Below are 16620 nucleotides of genomic sequence, written 5' to 3' on the forward strand. Positions count from 1 at the left end.
TGCGTTGGCTGGGAATCGAACCCAGGTCAACTGCTTGGAAGGCAGCTATGCTCACCACTATACCACCAACGCCTGCTTCTATACCACCAACACATGCATCCTATATATGTGGCTGATATAACCACTGACTTCCATCATGGAGTGAGATTTTTTGAAACTGAAACAATGTCCAAGCATAAACCCAATAAAAAGATATTACAAACAAATGAGCTTCACAAAACATGTGGAAGTATAGTCTCAATATTAGATACAGTGTCAAAACAAATTTCAAAAATTAAAATCGCAAAATATGAATATGAAAATATGAAATATAAAAATGACTAATGGCGGCACGGTGGCCGACTGGTTAGAGCGTCAACCTCACAGTTCTGAGGACCCGGGTTCAATCCCCAGTCCCGCCTGTGTGGAGTTTGCATGTTCTCCCTGTGCCTGTGTGGGTTTTCTCCGGGCACTCTGGTTTCCTCCCACATCCCAAAAAACATGCATTAATTGGAGACTCTAAATTGCTGGTTACATTTAAAAAAAATTACTGAATCTATTTCCAAATACTGGTTTTGGATCGTATCGTTCTCGATAAAACATTGTCCTTGAATCAAATCATCCACCACGAATTGTGATACAAATCGAATCACTGCCGAAATTAGTCGTTACACCCCTAGTGGTTAGTCCTCTGCGTTGTGGCCCCAGCAACCCCGGTTGAAATCTTGGTTACGGTAGGTACAAAGTCCTCCAATGACTTTTTTTATTTTATTTTTTTTATTTTATTTTTTTTTATTGTTTATTTTTTAAATATATATTTTTTAATTATCTTTAGTGCTGCTGCCGCTGCTGGTGGCATACTAACAATCCTCCATTGGGGCTTGCAGAGGAGGTGGTGTCTACATCGGGCTCGTGGGGCAATGGAAAATGTGTCTGACTTCAGATCAGAAGATTCTAGGTTCGACTTCTGGCTAGCTCGGTCGTAGTTTAGCATGTGGTGGTCAACCCGAGCCAAAATTGTTGTGTTGGACACGTTCACCTGAAACATCTGGGTTACGCTAACTCACGCAACACTGTCAACATGGTGAGTTCTTTCCATGACAATATCTAACATAATGGAAACCCCTAAAGTTAAGAACTCATTGAAGTCCTACATCATATTAGTTATTTTCAAAGTTCATAATTTGCAATATAGGAAATAAAAGGCCAACTTTACATCTAATAAGGACTACTGGGGGGGACATAGAATTTCCACATTCTAAGTTTTGCCTTCTCAGTGATTCTCACTGTCGGTGATACCCTGATTGAGATAAATAGAAGCACAAATGGAATCATGAGTGATTTTGGTGGTCTATCTCCAGAAAACAAGTGTAGCGGACATGCACACCGCAACCTTCTTTTTATTTTTGTGCTTCTGGTTTTTCTTCAACCGAACCTGCTTCTTTCCCACTTGAGGTCCGGAGGAAGACCACCCCAAGGATCAGCTGATCTGCGTTCGTGAGTTCACACTGTAATCCTTACGATGATGTACGTCAATGCGTAATAATTGTGGGGAAATTACGAGCTTCCTACAAAATCCCAAATTTGCCTTCTGTTGCTCTGACTCAACGCATTAAACCCTCACACGCTCATTTAGTTTAGTCAAGCAACTACACACGATGTCCTCTTTTCCAATTTTCGTAGGCTTTATTTTCTTTCTTTCGTTTACCCTTAGTGTTATTTTCTTGTTGTAGTTCGTAGTCGTAGTTTTGTGTTTCATTAAATATAACATAAAATTCCACTCGTGGTCGTATTTTGTGTGTCTTCTCAATTTCAGTCAACCTCTGTAACCTCGGACTCAAAATGTCGTAGTGTGGAGCAACCTTCAGATTCTGAAGGTTTGTCGTCATTTCGCCAAAAGTTAAACTTGAAAAATTTGATGGGGTCCCCTTTTCGAGACATTAGTTTGATTTTTAACAATTCAATCAAAATTACGATAAACCGGAAGTAACGCAAATGTTGCTCCCGGCTTATTACTTTCTCCTAAATTAATTACAATTCTTATTTCATACACAATCGCTACAGTATTGATGCAACCCGCGTGAGGAGATTTCAAGTTTTGAATTTAGAACACAAAGAAATACAAGCTATTTCAGTAAAATCGACACGTCGCCCGCCATTTTGTGTGTGGCATGTCAAACCTAATCTGTGTTGAGCAGCATTCCGTACCGTAGACACAGCGTTGTAATTGCTTGCAAACGTGAGAATAGTAAGATTAGCCTCTCAGTAAAACTAGAGTGTGAAGTCCTTTATGTTGGGAGACAACACTTGGCATCTGCGGCGGCCGCCATTTTGTCTCTGCTTTGTGTATTGCAACCACCAGGCTTCGCCATGTGGTCGTTCGCGTCACACTTAGAGGCCTCCGTAGTCCGCCATCTTTGGCGTCCACGTGACATCATGTGGCTCTTCTTCGGTTGGTCTTTGCGTCATGACGTAACCTGTGACCTCCCCCCTCTCGAAGTTAGCCGTTAGCCACCTAACCGCTAGCAAGCTACTGACGATCGCCAACAAAGACGCCCGACCGATCGATGATTGTTACTTTGGGGAACAATAAACTTAGCTTGTCTGTTGCACCACATTATGATTTTCTGCTGTTTTGCGAGTGCTTTTTTGACTAGTTTTAACCACGCTGCGCGCCGCGATTGCTTTTATTAATTTAAAAGCTTCAGTTTGTGATCGCTTTCAAAACGCCAAGAGCCGCGATTGGTTTCATTAAGTTAAAGGTTTATTTTTTCTTTTTCTCTTGTTTGCAAAACGGCTAAAGCCATTCAATTCAACCGCGCAACGATTGCGATTGTGATGAATTGAAACGTTTCCGTTGTCGCTCGTTTGCTTCAACACAACTGCAACAATTGTACGATTGAAGCGTTGTGCCTCTTTTATTTTGAACCAATTTTGAGACTTACAATGTGAGAGTATGACAAGCTTTAGCAACGAAGGCCCTGCATCACCCAAGCGATAAACGCCATCTTCCGTTCGCGTACATGCACTGCACATTACAGTAACCACATTTAGTGGTTTAATTAGTTGCTTGTCTATTTTTAATCACTTTGGGTGACACGTGCCAAAACTTTGAACATTTGCTGGAAAAAACTGACACCTGGTCTGGTTCGCTCGACCACGACAAGCCCAAAAGTCAGGTATCCTCCTTCGCGACCCCACAAGGGGTCGTTAACAAAGAATTGGGTACGACTGCACATGCTATCCTTGAGATCATCCGCAGCTTGGCGAATAATGTGAAGCAAGACCCACAACAGCCCCTGCTTGGAGGCCACGTCCCTGAGCTCGGCCAGCCCGCCGTGATGGTCTGTTCTGACTCTGAGGTCTCCAAATAGCGATGGCAAGCGTCCCGTCCAACTGACTGGGCAAGCACATAACTGACCACTGCGATGACCAGGGAACACCCATTACTAAAATCAAAATTCGCGGACCAAAACCCAGTTCGACAATCCGACCTCGACAGTCTCCGACCGTGCCCTGTGACTCACTGAATGACTTCAGCTACCTCCATCCATCCATCCATTTTTTGAAATGCTTCTCTTCACCTGGGTCGCGGGCGTGCTGGAGCCTATCCCAGCTATCTTCGGGCAGGAGGTGGGGTACACCCTGAACTGGTTGCCAGCCAATCGCAGGGCACACATAAACAAACAACCATTCGCACTCACATTCACACCTACGGGCAATTCAGAGTTGTCAATTAACCGACCATGCATGTTTTTTGGGAAAAAAGACAAGCAGCCATTTCGGCGTCTTCAAGGTAAACTCACTGCTAATAGCTCATCAGGGAAATTTTACTTGACGACCACACTTGAACGTACGTTCCAATATGACGGACTCGTGGATACTGCAGCTGACATCACTGTCATTTCCGAGGACGTGTTTGACCTACTGCGTGACAAAGTACAGCAAGACAGCCGTACACTTAACCTTCAACACTGTGAAATGACAATTCGCCCCCTTGCTTTGGTGAACAGCCACTTAAGCTCGCAAGTGTGGTTGCACTGGACAATAAGGCCACATTCCATAATTCATCCGGTGTTCGTGTCACCTGTCAAGTCAGCACCTTTGGTCATTGGACAAGATCTGCTAATTCGTTTCATGCCATTAATTGACTACACTTGACGCGAGATTTATGCACAGGTGCGCCGGCCCCTGAAGCGGCCAGAACACAATAGAGAATCCTCCCAGTGCTACGCTCTGAGCCTCCTGAATGCGTCGCCACAAACAAAATCGCAGCCAGATGACAGCTTGACAAAAGGGATGTGCCCACAAGAAACGCTGAAGATGTCCACCAGTGGGCGCTCTCCCGACCATTCTTCCAAGTTTCGAGACCACAAGACTCCTCGGTGAGATGGAAAACTGCGCCCTATGAGTCGCATATTACGGGCCCCGGCCCTCATCATTGGTCCATCCATTTGGCTGTCACTCTAACCTTGATTGTGTCTTTCTTGATTAGCTGGCCGTCACGCTCGGTGGCCGCTAAGTCATTGTACTTCTTTCGTGATTCTCACACACGCATGGCTTCAACAGCACAGGACATGTGGGCATCGTCTCTTATTAGAGACCTCAGACTTCCTGTGCACTTGTTCTGAACACCTTGCAAAGCGCACCTCGGTGCCATCTTTTTTCCCACCCTGCCCACCCTGTCGTTTCCAAGGCAACGCCGAGAATCCAACTCTTCTGGTGCATCTACAACGACCACTTGGGTTGTGCAATTCCTTCTATGGTGGTTACCAGCCTTCCTCTGCTGCTCTAAGTGGTTGGAGTTGTCGAAGTTGCCTGCTTTACATTGATTCTTTCGGGGCTCGCCTTGGCGGCCACCCTCTCAATACTTCAACGCAGACGTCGCTTCCAGCTCATTCTGCAGAATCACAGTCAGAATCATCTTTATTTGCCAAGTATGTCCAAAAACACACAAGGAATTTGTCTCCGGTAGTTGGAGCCGCTCTAGTACGACAACAGACAGTCAATTGACAGAGAACAATTTAGAGACACAAAGACATTGACAAAAAAAATAGTCACTGAGCAGTAAAGGGTTGCTTGTTATCTGGTAATGCCGGTACATTTTATTATTTTTTTTAAATTGTGCAAAAAGATGCAGAGTCCTCTAGCAGTTCGAATGACTAATATTGCAATAGTCCGGTGATATGACCATTGGGCAAAGGGCGCTGAGACTTCAAGGAGTGTATGCGGTTTAAAGTGACGAGTAGTGCGATAATCTGGGACAATGTTGGTTGTGCAAATGTTGCAGATACTCCTCAATCAGTGTGCAAATGGAGCAGATGCTACTCTGGCATGAGTGGCCAGTATTGGTCAACAACAGATATGCAAACAGTGCAGCGTGGCGAGACAACTACAGTGAGTGCACGAGTAAAATAAACAACGAATTCAAGTCAAAAAATTGCCAGCATGTTGTAATGGACTTGTAGGTTAGGTGTTTAAGAAGTTGATCGCAAGAGGGAAGAAGCTGTTGGAATGTTTGCTAGTTCTAGTTTGCATTGATCGGTAGCGTCTCCCTGAGGGAAGGAGCTGGAAGAGCTGGTGACCGGGGTGCGGAGGGTCTGAGAGGATTTTGCAGACTCTTGTCTTAGTTCTGGCAGCGTGCAAGTTTGTGAAACTGTCCTTTTCAAATCTGCAGTCGAAGGTATTCAAGTCGTTGGCTAGTGTACTATTGCTCTCAGCTTGGGGGGGATCGTCGCTTGTAGTTAGTCAGCTATTGGTATGCATGCCAGACTGATTTAGAGTCGTTAGCGCTAAACTGTTTTTCCAACTTTGCTGCATAGTGCCTCTTTGCAATGTTAATTTCTTTAGTCAGCTGGTTTCTAGCTCGATTATACAGCGCCCTGTCCCCGCTCTGATATGCGTCTTCCTTAGCTTGGCGACACTGCTTAAGTTTAGCAGGCTTGTTGTTGTTGAATGTGCGAAATGATTTTGTTGGATCGACAGGAACGCCAATCTGTGTCCTCTCTTGCGCCAATCTGTGTCCTCTCTTGCGCAGTTTCACTTGGACGCTTCCCTCTGTGGCGCCGTTTCCGTCTCCATGCACCGAAAACCGCGGACGCCGCCCCGGTAAGTAACTCGGGGAAAAAACTGACCGGATTTGCGAAAGTTGGTGACAGAAAGTCCGGAGTAGCCTCCTTGATGGTAAGCAAGTCTCCCCTTGTGTAAGTGAATCGTGTAAGGTCTCCAAAGATGAACAAAAAACACAAAAACAAAAACAATACTAGAGAGGGCATTACCGAGGCGACCACACTGGTAGACGCCATCTTGATCGAATGTATCATCATGTACTTTTCTCCTAAATTAATTAATTTTTTATTGAACCCGTATATGCTACACGATCTGACAGTGGAGGCGAAGAGGCCGTCTGCTTGTGATCCTCCACAGTGGTCTTCATCACCTTCTGTTGTCATGCGTTGACTTGAGATGCTGCTTGGAGGCTCCGCCCCTCTACCTTCATCTTCACTCTTCAAAGGGACACCGGTCGATGGAACCTTGATATCCTCCTCCTCTTCCTCTTCGATGTGGGGGGACACTTCTTCCTCCTCTTTTTTAATCAAAATGAGGTCCTTCCTCTTTGATGTGGTGGACCTCTTCGTCCTCCACTTCCTCTCTAATGTGAGGGGGCTCTGGCTCCTGCCGCTCAGTACGAAGATCTTCAGTGATGTCAGCAAGACAGAAGAAGACAAACACATGGTTTGGTATATCTTTTCTCATTTTGTGTTTTTATATTTAAGGTTAATGTGAATGCCAAACGAGTTTGATATATTGGAAAAAATAACATTGGGCAGGTCAACAATAAAATGTGAAAAAATGTAAATGAATAAAGTTAATAAAAACAAGTGCAACAAAACTGTGCACGAGCTCGCCTGGAGTTGAACATAGAATCTTATGATCCAAAGTCAGACACGTTATCCTTTGCACCACTAGCCCCACGAAGGGATTGGGCCCTCTGAAAGCCCCTGTGGAGCATTTTCACTGTCTCCCACAAACCAAACTGCAGCACGAAAATAGCCAATTACAGCCCTTCATTCCTGCGTTGACCCAGAATTGAAAAACGGTTGCTGCGGCCACAACACAGAGCACTAACCACTATACAATCATGGCTTAGTTTGGTGGAACCTGGAACGGAAGTTGTTTGTCTGAAGCTGTTGGCAGCAAGGCTGAGGACAAAACCTGCAAGATCCATAGGCAGCACTTCAGTGAAAGAATGTGAAAGGCATAGGCATTAAACTGTCGATCAAATGAATAATCGCAACATTTTACTGTAATCAACATTTAATACAAATTACCATTTCAACCACTTTTATGCTCACATCTTGTGTGGTGATGAAATGCGACCCTCACGTTACTCTGCAGTTTATCATATTTTTTTTATTTTAGGAAATAAATATTGAAGCCATAATTTATTAACAATTAGACAGAATAGAGTAGTGATTATGTTTTGCAATTTAACATTATGTAGAATCATTTTCATCCCATTAGATAATACAGGTAAACTGCAACAACTGTCCCTTCTAATGTTCTTGACATAATTTTAAATATATAGAAATTCAGACAAAATTGGACAAATTGTTCTGGAAGTGAATTTTTACAAGTTGGCATCTTCCGAGACCCGATTGGTTTGTATGCGATCCATCCAGGGACGTACTCGGCCCAGAATTTAGATGGAGAGGCCCAGGGTGAACACAACCGAAGAACACATTTTTTGTTCTTCCTGTTTCATTCTCTTCCTTCTCGCCCAATAAGACCACCACATCTTCCTCCTCCTTGTTCTCCAAGACCAGCACCACCTCTTCACTGCCACTATGGGGTCACCTTGTCCCTCAATAACCCCTCTGCTTGTGACCTCAACCCCTGATGCTGCTGCTTGTCATAACAAAAAAATAACAACCATAACAAGAGTTATGTTCATAATACACAAAGGCAATCCATGTAAGAAAATGCAATATATTACACACACACACACGGGGAGAGTTTACACTTTCTTTTGTCAAAGTAATTCCGCTCATTTGGTCACATATCAAATAATATGTATCCCTGAATTGCTTAAAGTGTAAATAACAGTCAGGCCACAGACGTCGCTAGCTGGCATTGCTGATACATTCCGGTGAAATGAAGTGGTCAAAAGACTCCTCATTAGTATAGTGGAGAGTATCTTCGCCTGTCATGCGGAAAAATGGGGTTTGATTCCCCGACGGGGAGTTGGTTTCATGTGGTCTTTAGCTTTTGGTGGGGCTCTTCTTTGCAGGAAAACAAAAAAGCTCATCAGCCTTGTTTCCAAAGAGGGACCTTGCGCGTGTTCGGTGAACATAACAACCACTGCACGACTGAAACTGATATGCTCATGCTATCTGTTAGCAGGACCAGCAAACCGCATTGCTCGCTGGCATTGGCGTTCAGGTGCATTGTGATGTGCTTGACACGAGGTGAAGGTAAGGTAAAAGACTCCTCGTTAGTATGGTGGACAGTATCTCTACCTGTCATGTGGAAGACCGGGGGTCGATTACCCGAGAGTTGGTTTCATATCGTGTGGGGCTCTTCTTTGCGGGGAAAACAAAAAATCCCATCAGCCTCGCTTCCAAAGAGGGACCATTCGCGTGTTCGGCGAACATAACAACCACTGCACGACTGAAACTGTTACACTCATGCTGTTAGGACAGCAAACCGCATTGAGGTGTGCTTGACACTCAAAGACCATTGGGCAACAGACTCCTCGTTAGTATAGTGGACAGTATCTCTGCCTGTCACGCGGAAGACCGGGGTTCGATTCCCCGACGGGGAGTTGGTTTCATATGGTCTTTAGCTTTTGGTGGAGCTCTTCTTTGCGGGAAAACAAAAAAGCCCATCAGCCTCGTTTCCAAAGAGGGACCTCACGCGTGTTCGGCGAACATAACAACCACTGCACGACTGAAACTATTACACTCATGCTATCTGTTAGCAGGACAGCAAACTGCATTGCTTGCTGGCATTGGCGTTCAGGTGCATTGAGGTGTGCTTGACACTCAGTGACCACTGGGCAACAGACTCCTCGTTAGTATAGTGGACAGTATCTCTACCTGTCACGCGGAAGACCGGGGTTCGATTCCCCGACGGGGAGTTGGTTTCATATGGTCTTTAGCTTTTGGTGGGGCTCTTCTTTGCGGGAAAACAAAAAAACCCATCAGCCTCGTTTCCAAAGAGGGACCTTTCGCGTGTTCAGCAAACATAACAACCACTGCACGACTGAAACTGTTACGCTCATGCTATATGTCAGCAGAACCAGCCAACTACCTCGCGAGCTGGCATTACCAATGCGTTCAGGTGCATTGACGTCTGCTTGACACAAGGTGAAGGAAAGGTAAAAGACTCATCGTTAGTATAGTGGACAGTATCTCCGCCTGTCAGTGCACAACTGAAACTGTTGCTAACGTGCTATCTGTTAGCAGGACCAGCAAACTGCATTGCTTGCTGGCATTGGCGTTCAGGTGCATTGAGGTGTGCTTGACACTCAGTGACCATTGGGCAACAGACTCCTCGTTAGTATAGTGGACAGTATCTCTGCCTGTCACGCGGAAGACCAGGGTTCGATTCCGCGAAGGGGAGTTGGTTTCATATGGTCTTTAGCTTTTGGTGGGGCTCTTCTTTGCGGGAAAACAAAAAAAACCATCAGCCTCGTTTCCAAAGAGGGACCTTTCGCATGTTCAGCGAGCATAACAACTAATAGTGATTGCACGACTGAAACTGTTACGCTCATGCTATCTGTCAGCAGAACAAGCCAACTGCCTCGCGAGCTGGCATTACCGATGCGTTCAGGTGCATTGATGTGTGCTTGACACTCGGTGAAGGTAAGGTTAAAGACTTCTCGTTAGTATAGTGGACAGTATCTCCTCCTGTCAAGCGGTAGACAGGGGTTCGATTCCCCGACGTGTGTTGAGTTCATTTCGTCTATGGCTTTTCGTGGGGCTCTTCTTTGTGGGAAAACAAAAAATCCCATCATCCTCGTTTCCAAACAGGGACCTTGCACGTGTTCGGCGAACATAACAACTAATAGTGATTAGACACTACCAAAGCATCCCACCGCACCCCTCATCAGTAACTGTTAAATATATTCTAGAAGTTATCATTTATTTGCTTAGCTTGCATTAGTATTATGGACGATTTTAGATGTCTCGCCTTCAAAAAGATGACTCAGCATCATCCGATGGAAGGGCACCTGGACCAAGGACGTGATCGGATGTGGTCGGGGACGTGACAGGTGTTGGTCCAATGTTTTGTGTTGTGTCTTATTGTTTAGAACATTATGTCTGGGAAAAACCCTCCTATTTTCAAATAAATGCAGGAGCGACGGGACAGATTGGTTAGAGCGTGTTGAGAGGCTGTGATCTGAACAATCTCCCATACGCCCTCCTCATGAGAAAAATAAACCAGTGTCTTCATTCCTTTTGTGTCTATTTTTTATAATGTTGGGTAAGATAAATCCAACAGTTATGTTCTTGTTGTAGTTCGTAGTCGTAGTTGTGTGTTTCATGAAATATAACATAAAATTCCACTCGAGGTCGTATTTTGTGTGTGTTCTCAATTTAAGTCAACCTCTGTAACCTCGGACTCAAAATGTCGTAGTGTGAAGCAACCTTCAGATTCTGAAGGTTTGTCGTCATTTCGCCAAAAGTTAAATTGAAAAATTTGATGGGGTCCCCTTTTCGAGACATTAGTTTGATTTTTAACAATTAAATCAAAATTACGATAAACCGGAAGTAACGCAAACATCGCTCCCGGCTTATTACTTTATCCTAAATTAATTACAATTCTTATTTCATCCACAATCGCTACAGTATTGATGCAACCCGCGTGAGGAGATTTCAAGTTTTGAATTTAGAACACACAGAAATACAAGCTATTTCAGTAAAATCGACACGTCGCCCGCCATTTTGTGTGTGGCATGTCAAACCTAATCTGTGTTGAGCAGCATTCCGTACCGTAGACACAGCGTTGTAAATGCTTGCAAACGTGAGAATAGTAAGATTAGCCTCTCAGAAAAAGGTGTGAAATCCTTTGTGTTGGGAGACAACACTTGGCATCTGCGGCGGCCGCCATTTTGTCTCTCTGCTTTGTGTATTGCAACCACCAGGCTTCGCCATGTGGTCGGACGCGTCACTCTTAGAGGCCTCCGTAGTCCGCCATCTTTGGCGTCCACGTGACATCATGTGGCTCTTCTTCGGTTGGTCTTTGCGGTCGACTGCCACCTCATGGACGTTTGCGTCATGACGTAACCTGTGACCTCCCCCCTCTCGAAGTTAGCCGTTAGCCACCTACCCGCTAGCAAGCTACTGACGATCGCCTACAAAGACGCCCGACCGATCGATGATTGTTACTTTGGGAACAATAAACTTAGCTTGTCTGTTGCCCCACATTATGATTTTCTGCTGTTTTGCGAGTGCTTTTTCGACGAGTTTTAACCACGCTGCGCGCCGCAATCCACCGCACTGTCCCAGAGCCTAGCGTTCCTCGTAACCTAGCAACCGCTAGCCCGCTAACTAGCCGCTAAGCTACCGCATACGCCGAACGCGGCGATTGCTTTTATTAATTTAAAAGCTTCTGTTTGTGATCGCTTTCAAAACGCTGAGAGACGCGATTGGTTTCATTAAGTTAAAGGTTTATTTTTTCTTTTTCTCTCGTTTGCAAAACGGCTAAAGCCATTCAATCCAACCGCGCAACGATGGCGATTGTGATGAATTGAAACGTTCCCGTTGTCGCTCGTTTGCTTCAACACAACCGCAACAATTGTACGATTGAAGCGTTGTGCCTTATTTATTTTTAACCAATTTTGAGACTTACAACGTGAGGGTATGACAAGCTTTAGCAACGAAGGCCCTGCATCACCCAAGCGATATGCCATCTTCCATTCGCGTATGTGCACTGCACATTACAGTAACCACATTTAGTGGTTTAATTAGGTGCTTGTCTATTTTTAATCACTTTGGGTGACACGTGCCAAAACTTTGAACATTTGCTGGAAAAAACTGACACCTGGTCCGGTTCCCTCGAACGCGACAAGCCCAAAAGTCAGGTATCCTCCTTCGCAACCCCACAAGGGGTCGCTAACAAAGAATTGGGTACGACTGCACATGCTATCCTTGAGATCATCCGCAGCTTGGCGAATAATGTGAAGCAAGACCCACAACAGCCCCTGCTTGGAGGCCACGTCCCTGAGCTCGGCCAGCCCGCCGTGATGGTCTGTTCTGACTCCGAGGTCTCCAAATAGCGATGACAAGCGTCCCGTCCAACTGACTGGGCAAGCACATAACTGACCACTGCGATGACCAGGGAACACCCGTTACTAAAATCAAAATTCGCGGATCAAAACCCAGTTCGACAATCCGACCTCGACAGTCTCCGACCGTGCCCTGTGACTCACTGAATGACTTCAGCTACCTGTCGAACAAAAAAGACAAGCACCAATTTCGGCGTCTTCTAGGTAAACTCACCGCTAATGACTCATCAGGGAAATTTTACTTGATTACTACACTTGAACGTACGTTCCAACATAACGGACTCGTGGATACTGCAGCAGAAATCACTGTCATTTGCTCATTGGACAAGATCTGCTAAGTCGTTTCATGCCATTAATTGACGACGCTGGACGCGAGATTTATGCACAGGTGCACCGGCCCCTGAAGCGGCCAGAAGACAATAGAGAATCCTCCCATTGCTACGCTCTGAGCCACCTGGATGCGTCGCCGCTACCAAAATCGCAGCCAGATGACAGTTTGACGAAAGGGATGTGCACACCGGAAATGCAGAAGATGTCCACCAGTGGGCGCTCTCGCGACCATTCTTCCAAGCTTTCTTGACCACAAGACCCCTCGGTGAGATGGAAAACTGCGCCCTATGATATATACGCATATTACGGGCCCCGGACCTCATTGGTCCATCCATTCAGCTGTCACTCTAACCTTGATTGTGTCTTTCTTGATTAGCTGGCCGTCACTCTCGGTGCCATCTGTTTTCCCGCCCGGCCCACCCTTTTGTTTCCAAGGCAACGCCTGGAACCCAACTCTTCTGGTGCACCTGCAACGACCACTTGGGTTGTGCAATTCCACAGTGGTCTCCATCACCTTCTGTTGTCATGCGTCGACTTGAGCTGCTTGAAGGCTCCACCCCTCTGCTCTCCTCACTGACCTTCATCTTCACTCTTCAAAGGGACACCGGTCGATGGAACCTTGGTGATATCCTCCTCCTCTTCCTCTTCGATGTGGGGGCACACTTCTTCCTCTTCTTTTTTATCAAAATGGGCTCCTTCCTCTTTGATGTGGTGGACCTCTTTGTCCTCCACTTCTTCTCTAATGTGAGGGGGCTCTGGCTCCTGCCGCTCAGTACGAAGATCTTCAGTGATGGCAGCAAGACAGAAGAAGACAACCCACGTGAGGAGATTTCAAGTTTTGAATTCAGAACACGCGGCCCGGTGGCCGACAGGTTAGAGCGTCAGCCTCACAGTTCTGAGGAACAGGGTTCAATCGCCGGCCCCGCCTGTGTGGAGTTTGCATGTTCTCCCCGTGCCTGCGTGGGTTTTCTCCGGGCACTCTGGTTTCCTCCCACATCCCAAAAACATGCATTAATTGGAGACTCTAACTTGCCCGTAGGTGTGACTGTGAGTCCGAATGGTTGTTTGTTTGTATGTGCCCTGCGATTGGCTGGCAACCAGTTCAGGGTGTACCCCGCCTCCTGCCCGATGACAGCTGGGATAGGCTCCAGCACCCGAGTGAGGAGAAGCGACTCAGAAAATGGATGGATGGATAGATAATACAGGTAGACTGCAACAACCGTCACTTGTAATCTCAATCCATTTGGTCACATATCAAATAATATGTATCCCTGAATTGCTTAAATAACAAATAACAAAGTCAGGCCACAGAGACAACAAGTTGCTAGCTGGCATTGCTGATGCATTCCGGTGAAATGAAGTGGGCAAAAGACTCCTCATTGGTATAGTGGAGAGTATCTCCGCCTGTCATGTGGGTTTGATTACACGAAGGGGAGTTGACTTCATGTGGCCCGCAGCTTTTTGTGGGGGTCTTCTTTGTGGGGAAACAAAAAAGTCCATCAGCCTGGATTCCAGACAGGGACCTTATGCGTGTTTGGCGAACATAACAACCACTGCACGACTGAAACTGTTCCTCTCGTGATATCTGTTAGCAGGACCAGCAAACTGCATCGCGAGCAATGTAGTCTTTAGCTTTTGGTGGGGCTCTTCTTTTCGGGGGAAAAAAAAAGCCCATCATCATCGTTTCCAAACAGGGACCTTACGCGTTTGGTGAACATAACAAAAACTACATGACTCAAACTGTTGCTAACCTGCTATCTGTTAGCATAACCAGCATACTGCCTCGCTTCCTGGAATTGCCAGTGTTCAGGTGCATTGACGTGTGCTTGACACGAGGTGAACATAACAACCACTGCACGACTGAAACTGCTATCTGTTAGCAGGACCAGCAAACCGCATCGCGAGGCGGCATTCGTGTTCAGGTGCATTGAGTTGTGATCGACACTCAGTGATTGTTGGGCAAAAGACTCCTCGTTAAAATAGTGGACAGTATCTCTGCCTGTCACGCGGAAGAACGGGGTTTGATTCCCCGATCGGGAGTTCATATAATGTGGTCTTTAGCTTTTGGTGGGTTTCATCTTTTCGGAAAAACAAAAAAGCCCATCATCCTCGTTTCCAAAGAGGGACCTTATGCGTGTTCGGCGAACATAACAACCACTGCACGACTGAAACTGTTACGCTCATGCTATCTGTCAGCAGAACCAGCCAACTGCCTCGCGAGCTGGCATTACCGATGCGTTCAGGTGCATTGACGTGTGCTTGACACTTGGTGAAGGTAAGGTAAAAGACTCATCGTTAGTATCGTGGACAGTATCTACGCCTGTAACGCGGAAGACCCGATTCCGTGACGGGGAGGTAAGTTCATGTGGTCTTCAGGATTTTGTGGGGCTCTTCTTTGCGGGAAAACAAAAAAGCCCATCATCCTCGTTTCCAAACACGGACATGACGCGTTTGGCAAACAAAATAACGACTGAAACTGTTGCACTCGTGCTATCTGTTAGCAGGACCAGCAAACCGGATCGCTTGCTGGCATTGGCGTTCAGTTACATTGAGGTGTGCTCGACAGTCAGTGACTTGGGCAAAAGACTCCTCATTAGCATAGTGGACAGTATCTTCGCCAGTCAAGCGGAAAACCGGGGTTTGATTCCCCAACGAGGACTTGAGTTCATGTGGTATTGAGCTTTTGGTGGGGCTCTTCTTTGCGGGAAAACAAAAAAGCCCATCAGCCACGTTTCCAAACAGGGACTTTACGCGTTTGGCGAACATAACAACCACGACATGACTCAAACTGTTACTAAAGTGCTATCTGTTAGCAGGCCCAGCAAACCGCCTCGCTTCCTGGAATTGCCGATGCGTTCACAAGGATCGCGGGATTACTGGAGCCTATCCCAGCTATCATCGGGCAGGAGGCGGGGTAAACCCTGAACTGGTTGCCAGCCAATCGCAGGGCACATACAAACATTCACACCTCCAGGCAATTTAGAGTAGTCATTTAACCAACCATGCATGTTTTGGAGATGTGGGAGGAAACCAGAGTGCCCAGAGAAAACCCACGCAGGTACGGGAGAACATGCAAACTCCACACAGGCGGGGCCAGGGATTGAACCCGGGTCCTCAGAACTGTGAGGCTGAAGCTCTAACCAGTCGGCCACCGTGCTGCACTACCAGATAACTAGCAACCCTTAATTGCTCAGTGACTGTTTTTTGTCAACATCTTTATGTCTCAAAAATGTTCTCTGTCAATTGACTGTCTGTTGTCGTACTAGAGCGGCTCCAACTACCAAATTCCTTGTGTTTTTTGGACATACATGGCAAATAATAAAGATGATTGTTTCTGAAGAGTTGGTGACCAGGATGTGAAGGGTCCAAGAGGATTTTGTATTCTCTTGTCTGAGTTTTGGCAGCGTGCAAGTTCTCAAATTCTCTCGTGTGTTAACTTTTCAAAATCTATGATCTGATCACACATTTGTAGTGTTGCGAATGAGTTCACATCATCCACACAAAAAAATCCAAAATAGACCAGCCAACAATTGGAGAATAAAAAATGACGCGATCCGCTCGGGAATTTTAAGCGAAATATAATATTTTTTAAATATAAAATGTTGCTTTTCAGGTAGCCATGTGGCTTATGGCCATACTACCCTGAGATTCCCTGATCTTGGAAGCTAAGCAGGGGTGGTCCTGTTTAGTACTTGGATGGGAGACCGCCTGGGAATACCAGGTGTTGTAAGCTTTTTCACTTGAGATTCTCGTGGAATCGTTTTCTTATCGGTGGTTGACTTAAATTATAATGCAGTCATATATATATATATATATATATATATATATATGTATATTAGTATCACGTGATACGTCACAATTTTATCACATCAGTGCTTTTAATTAGCTCGAGGCTAAGGATACGAAGGTATGGATCTTTAAATGTGTTAGATTTATCTTACCCAACATTATAAAAAATAGACACAAAAGGAATGAAGACGCTTGTTTCTCTTTCTCATGAGGAGGGCGTATGGGAGATT

At 45.7% G+C, this 16620-nt stretch overlaps 2 non-coding genes and 1 pseudogene across 2 annotated transcripts; 2 read left to right on the forward strand and 1 right to left on the reverse strand.

Moving 5' to 3' along the window:
• trnag-ucc (transfer RNA glycine (anticodon UCC)) lies at positions 1–72 on the reverse strand. Its single transcript has one exon. It is a non-coding gene; the product is annotated as a tRNA-Gly (tRNA).
• An 8659-nt stretch (positions 73–8731) lies between these two features.
• trnad-guc (transfer RNA aspartic acid (anticodon GUC)) lies at positions 8732–8803 on the forward strand. Its single transcript has one exon. It is a non-coding gene; the product is annotated as a tRNA-Asp (tRNA).
• A 7422-nt stretch (positions 8804–16225) lies between these two features.
• LOC133473365 (5S ribosomal RNA) lies at positions 16226–16334 on the forward strand (annotated as a pseudogene).
• Positions 16335–16620: the final 286 nt, after the last annotated feature.

The sequence above is a fragment of the Phyllopteryx taeniolatus genome, unplaced genomic scaffold (genome assembly GCF_024500385.1).
Source record: "Phyllopteryx taeniolatus isolate TA_2022b unplaced genomic scaffold, UOR_Ptae_1.2 contig_24, whole genome shotgun sequence".
Classification (NCBI taxonomy): Eukaryota; Metazoa; Chordata; class Actinopteri; order Syngnathiformes; family Syngnathidae; genus Phyllopteryx; species Phyllopteryx taeniolatus.